This window comes from Abrus precatorius, unplaced genomic scaffold (genome assembly GCF_003935025.1).
Source record: "Abrus precatorius isolate BTA unplaced genomic scaffold, Abrus_2018 Scaffold153, whole genome shotgun sequence".
Lineage (NCBI taxonomy): Eukaryota > Viridiplantae > Streptophyta > Magnoliopsida > Fabales > Fabaceae > Abrus > Abrus precatorius.
This window is the reverse complement of record NW_020874351.1, coordinates 400,855-408,528: the sequence shown is the minus strand read 5'-3', so window position 1 is coordinate 408,528 and position 7,674 is coordinate 400,855.

Here is a 7,674-nt window from a genome sequence, read left to right as displayed (position 1 = left end):
AAAATTAAATAACAAATTTTATCTCTGACCTTTAAAATAAACTAATAACAAAAGTCAATAAAATATAAAATTATCACAACTATAAAAAAAATTACATATTATTCTTAAACAGATTTAATTTTAAAAGAAAATAAATGACAAATTGTGAAAGAAAATAATTTTATTGGACGTTTTCATTGCTAGACAAAGTATTTTTATTTATAATAAAGAGATTGAAGTAAAAAATTTAAACATAGTCAAATAATTGAACAAGTAATTAATTGATTAACAAATTTATACAGTGATTAATTTCTAATAGTGGTAGAATGGATTCATTGTGTTATTTTTTTTTTCGTAACAAATAGTAAGATCAATACTAATTTTAGTAAATATCAATTATTGATTTTATCTATGCTACATGTATTTTCCCCCTATGGGTTTTTCCCTGCCGCGGGCTCGATGCTATAGCAACAACACGAGTTTGCTTCGGGTTTGGGTTCTATGCACGTTTGTAAGCTTTTTTTCTTGGGCCATCTGTCAACAAGTTCAATAGGAGCTAAACCTGCCAAAGCGTGACACTCAAGTTTCAGGTTACAACATTCTTTCAAGTATATTATTCATTATTAACTGAAATTATAAAAATTATGTAAATATAACTTAAAATTTTGAATTTCACTTATATTTCTCTGTAATTTTTAATAAACTTGACAAGTAATTAAAAAAATATTTGAAAGTGTATTTGTAGAATTCATTTTTTCTTATATAATTAAGGAAAACACATCTTTTGATATATTTTTGAAAATAATTTTATTATTGATGAAGTTTATTGAAAATCATAAAAAATAGGTAAGTCTTACTCTTAATTTAGTTAACGTATTTTGATGACTTGTGGTTGAGGTAGTGCTCTGCTTACGTGATTCTGATATTGTTTGATAAATCCCTGAAAGGAGCAGTGCAATGCAAACAAAGAGAGTAGAAGTTAGAACGGTTAAGAATGAGACAATCTGCTCCTATTGTTTGATACGGCACATGGTTGACTTAATTTAAGGACATTGTGTATTTCCTATGAGCCTTTAATTTTCTCATCTTATGTTGTTGCAGATGTTTAAGCTCTGAAAAGATTTACTATATTATATTATTGTATTAGCATGATTATGCAAATCAATACGTTTATTTTTATGTCAACACCTTTTTTTATAAATTTTGTCGTATTTGATTATTTCATAAAAATAAATCTGAAAATATGGATATATTTATTTCATTTTAAAAAATGGATTCTTTATTTTTTAACTGAAACTCATATTATATATATATATATTGTATTTTTATATTAATTGACTCTTATTTTATGTGGAAAAAATGCTTAAAATGAGAAAATTAATTTATCTTACTTATAAAAGTAAAAATGAGTTTTTAGAATTGTACGAGAGAGGCCATTACAGTGAGAGGACAACCACAAAAAACTTTTTTGAGATAAAAAAAAGAAAAGAAAAGCGAAATACGTTGTTAACCAAAGATTATGCCTAGGCATATCTCTATAAGACGTTTCCCCATTGGAGCAATTAAATGCTAGACATAATCTTTGGTTCACTTATAGTTATAACTGGCTCATGAAACATCTTGCTGTAATAGTTTATGTAACACTTGAAACTATGTTAGGAACCCGTAAACAAAAACAGAGAAAAAGAAATCATTTACTGAAAATGAACAAAACGAGGAGCAAGATCTCTCCTCCAAGGGTTCCCCTTCTTATGATGAAGCTATTCCTCAATTCTCAATTGATACAAAACAGAATAAAGCTTCTTCCTTTACACCCTTCTATTTTACTTATCCCACTTCCGAACTCCTAACAGATATGTGTTGTACATTTTCTTTTGTGCAGCTGAATGCCTGGATTTGCTGAGCTAGTATTCAATTAGCATGAACTTCTCAATAAGGCTCTCTAGTAGAAGAAAAAATCTACCTACCAGCCTACACACATCCTTTTTGTTTTCATATTTAAAGTTTCTTTCAATCATGCATGTACATCATCTGTTTTCTGTTGCCAAGTTATTATTCTTGCATTCTCCATTATTAGTTCACATTTTAGCAATGCAGACGTGGAATGGAATCATGGTAGTCTCCATTTCCTTATCAATGTAAGCAATAAGCAATAGTAGGCACATGCACCAGCATCACTACCTTGTTGCTGTTGATTCTAAATGTGATTGATTTATGGGATAGAATATAACACTATAATTTCATGAACTGGCAAGATGTTATAAAAATATACCGCTGCTATTGGATAAATTGCCCTTTCTTTTTTAAATTCGAGAAATAATAATGTTAGTGTTTATGTTCCATTCATGGGGCCAACTCAGTTACGCAATGTACTTGCTGATCTGTCATGTCCTACTGGGTTTGAAACCAATGCTATGGAAGATTGCACCGGATCATCGTGATGGTCCACGACATTTTTTACATGTTAATAGCTGTGCCAATTTTCTTTCTCCTTTCCCTTTCCTCAGTCAACAGATTGTTTACATCTTATGTAAAAAAAAAAGCACATATAAACCGAATTATAGACCAGTCCAAATTTTATAACATTTAAACTCAATGTAAGTATACGCGTTACACAAACAGGCCAGTAATAGTTTCAACCAATTTCATGACTTGCACGCAAATTCTAAGGATAGTATAATTTCTCGGAGACAGAGCCTTTTAGGTTCAAATTCGCGTTGATCTGTTAAATTCTTTTTGGAGAATTTTAATGTTTTGTTGTTGCATTGGAATTTGAAGTTGTGCTTTTTCCAGATAACGGAATTCTAGGTATGAGGAAAGAAGAGCCTCGGGATCGAGATGTGAAACCCAGAATAGATAACGTAAACAGGTAGGTATACAATACAACCACAGATATAGACCTAAACATGTTAACATGAGTTTATCTTAAAAAACATGTACTTTATTTAGATTTACATTACTTGTAAAACGATATTGATAAATTCCTATATATACATAACCATGTCAGCCTATGATTATGATAACGATTTATGAAAAAAAATATCTGTGATCATGAAAAAACAAAGTAGTTATAATTTATTTAAAATGAAGGTATTATATTTATATGATTCAATCTGAAACAACGAATTCCAAATGTGTCAACCAAACTTTGAAAATTTTTGAGGATGTGAATTTTCTGAATATATATTTAGGCATACCGTATACGCATCGATTTCAGAGATTGATTAGAGTGAGCACATGGTGGATTTAAGAATTGTAGCGTATTCAAATTTTGTTATGGAGGTATGTGTCATTGTCCCTAGAGACTAGATCATTTGCTGTATGCTACGTAATAGTATACATAACCGTTTACATACTGTAGTTTTACACGTTTTAAGCTTTACCATTTGATAACCTCAAAATTATGACAGTTGCTTAACTTCTGCTGTTTCATAACAATTGATAGAATAGCAAGAATTAGTATTAATTAGATAGTTAGCTAAATGTGTTGTCTATACAGTCAAATTAATCCCACGCTTAGAATTATAATTTGCAGCTAAATTTAGGGATAAGCTGAAAGGTAATTTTGCAGGAGTGTTGATCGAATCAAATCGCTCAGATGAACTATTTGGATAAAAAAAATTAATTGAAGATAATTATACAATGAAGTATAGAATTATTTAAAATACAAGTGCTTAAATTTATTTAATTATTGTCTAAAACTATTTGAAAAAAAAAACTCTTTTAGTTTACACGTAGAGTTAAATCAGTTGTATTGATAATTAGTGTTTAACTTGTATAATCTTTCCATTATAAACTTACAAGAGATTAAAAAAAATTAAATAAAAATGTAGTTGTTGGAACTATGATGCTTACCAATGAGGCGCATGTGAGCACATTCACCATCGGAGTTGTCACGGATGGCTATCAATGGAGATCAAAATACAAAATGTTTTTGCAATTTTTTTAAAAATACTAATAATATATTATCTGTCACACTTTTTTATACATTTTTATTTGTAGCTAAAATTTATTAAAATTATAGAAATACGAGAAAAATATTAATTTAAAAATAAAAAATACGACTCATATAATTTTTAATAAATTTAATTAATATTAAAAAGTTATCCTTAATAAAGTGTATTAGTAACACTTTATTTTCTTTTATAAAATTGCGTAGGTAGCATTATTTTGTCACTCTTCTAGAAGCTATGTAACAAGCATCTCAACCCAAAAATGAGAAGTGGACCACCATGATTCTTTTAAGGGGTATATCTTAATGATATCTAGTTATGTGGCGCCGCTTGATGCGCACTTTGTCGGGTGATTACATTCTCTTTTCACGTGCTCTTCTCTTTTATACGCTACATTGTTAAGCTTTCTTTCATTTATTCGGTGATTATTATAAGGGGTTTGGGGACACAAATTTTATTTAAGCCTGAGTTATTTATAAATTATTTTTCTAATACAAATATTTCCCTTTTAATTTGCATAATTAAAATCCGATGATTGAAAATTTTGCTTCTGGAAAATGCGAAATGGCAGAGCATGTGCTACTCAATCTCATGATTTCCTCAATTTGCGATTTTTTCAAATGAAGGTAATCATGTTTGAGGCACTAACAAAAAAAATATTAAATATGGAAATATCTTTTAATAAAAATATAAATTGTGTTTAATTGTTTAATGAGATGTTATTAAGTGATTAGTTAATTTGTGAGAGATTAGTTCTTTCGTTACACTATGCCCAATTCAATTGATTGCTCTTGAAAAAACATTTAGCCATACTGAATATTGATATTCAAAAATACTACAAAATTTCATCAAAATCATTTTATTTGCTTAGTGGGAATGTCTCTGCTGTCTGCTTAGTGGAAACCAGCAAATTTATGTTAAAAAGGGGAAGAGGAGACAGAGGTATGCAACCACTGCATATTACCATGAATCGAAGAAAAAATTAAAAAAAATCTTTATTTAACAAGCCATTATTAATTACTCAATTTTTTATATTTATTTTATTTTCTCTCTATTTTTTATTGTATTTTTATCTCATTTTCTTTCACTCATCACACACTCTTTCGATGGTATCAAGTGAGAATTTTCCAAACGATATAGGAATGTCAATTACGGTATTGTATTTGTTTGACACGTATTCCATCTGGGAAAAAAGTCACACACGTTGATTTTGATTTGAATAATTATTCACGGTTCAAACTCAACGTACGTATATACTATTTGAACCATAAATCTAAATGTGTGTATTCCTAGGCACACAACCGTACTTATAAAATTAAAACAAAAAAGTGACTAAATTTGATTCAGTCCCATTAATTTTATATTTATCAAACTTGATGAAGGGGATGAAAAGCATTCCACATTCAAAAAGCTTGAACTCCGAAATGATTCTGAATTTATCAAGTCAACGCAAGTTTTGTCAAAAGCTACTAGAAAAAAAACTTAACGTCATGTATGGTGCTAATTAATCTGATTGGGATCCAAGAAAACTAATTTTCATGGTCTAAGGCACAAGGATTGAAACGTGATTCAACCTTCACATTGGAAGCTTCTTTTATTGGATGGAAATGTCTTTTAATCACTTACATAAAAGTTCTTCCTATTGTTCACCAAAGAAGCAGAGACAGTGGTAATCGTGAGAGAGCTATAAATTATGCTTTTCATCCGAATAAAGAAAATGGTATGAATTCATTATCTTATTTGTTTATTGTAGCATTTTCTCTCTATCTTATAAATTCCTATTTTGAGAGTTGTTTATGGGAGAATTGATTTTTCTTTAAAAGGTAATAATTATTTTTTCATAACAAGTTATTATGTATTAATCTTTATACATATATATATATATATTTATTTTATTTATTAATAATATATATTCTACTTATTATTAAGAGATAAAAGAAAGAACTCGTGATGTCCACAGACAAGTTAAAACTTGTATATACACCTGTATTATATATTTACTTAATTAAAATGTGGTGTCTTTAAGCTCCTAAACTAATGTTTATTTCACTTATAAAACTGTCTTTTTCATTAGTAAAATATTTGTTTAACAAAAATGAATTATTAGTATAGACTTTAAAAATTTATACTAACATTGATAATATTAATATTTATCAATAAATTATTTAATTATTAATTTAATATATCATATTATCAGTATAAGTTTTTAAAATTTATTTCAATTATTTATTTTTCATTCTTTAAAATTTATATTAATGAAGACTACACACTATTGCCAAATTTTATTTGTTAATAAATGATTTTTTTTATAGTGTCAGCACTAAAGTTTGTACACAATAATAATTTGACTCGCTTGAAGCAAGACGCCAAGACCCTCTAATATTTGGTCTATAACGATAAGATTATTAAAAATTTTGAAGAAAAATTCATAAACCGTTATCTGTTTAAAATGCAGAGTATTTAACGGAGCAACTTTGGACTCGGCAATGTTAATTGTTAGAATCACAGACACAAACCAACGTTACTCTTGTTTTAAGGTATTTTAATAAAAAATTATCATAGCCGCCCAAGTGGATATGTCATCAGTTGTTGCTTTCAATAGGTTATATATGTATGGTCAGAAATCTACCTATTTTAAAAACAAGTCTTTAAAAGTTATATATAAATTCGATTTTAATGAAATAGATATTTAAATAACACAAATTAAATATTTATAAACGTATACTTTTATTTTTTATATTTTCAAATATATTATATATCAAATAATTTTTAAATTTATAAACATATCTACTTAATCTGAGTTCGAACTTATTGTAACTATTACGTCAATAAAATTTCATATCTAAAAATAATTATCAAATAAAGTAAATTATTCAAAATGTACTCTCAAAATAAATTAATTACTTAGACATGCATAATTACTATACATATAATATTCTTTATTTATATAATTCACTTATCTGGCATTCTCTCTCTCTTTTCACGTAACATTTTGTATATTTTTTTTGTTTCAGTGGTACAATCTCTCTATCGTGACCGTTGACATTTTTTATTGTTATCTTGGTTTTTCCGATAAATTACTGGATACATTATTAAATGATTTTTTAATTTTATCATGCCTCCTATGAAAGGGAAGTGCACGATATATATAATTTTTTAATCTTAAATAATTTAAAAATATATATCATGTTATATTAATATAATATCAAAATTTATAATTAATTTAATATATATATATATATATATTTGTTAATATAAAATATTTTTAAATAAAAAACAGAGAAAGTAAAATAATGAAATTAGTGTTACAATGAAGAAGATAAAAGATAATAAAATTAATATATTTTACTTGTGAAATAAGTCAATTTTTGTAAAACATAAAAATATTAGTAATTAATTTTTAAAAGCTAGACATTACTTTATATATATTTTAAAAATAAAAATATTTTTAAAAGTTACAAGTTTTATTTTATTTTATATTTATTAAATAATTTTATAAATATAGTAACTAAATTAATAAACTACAAATTCCTAATTAAGATACTAAATATAATTCTAATTTTTAAGTATAAATCTATTTTACAATAGAAAAAATTAACCATAGAATGTTATGTCAACGAAAAAAATTAATACCACATCAAAAGTTATATGTAGAAAATAAAATAAAATAATTTAATTTTATATTTAATAAAAAAATAACTGTAACATATAATATATATTTTAAATATTTATTTATTATAAT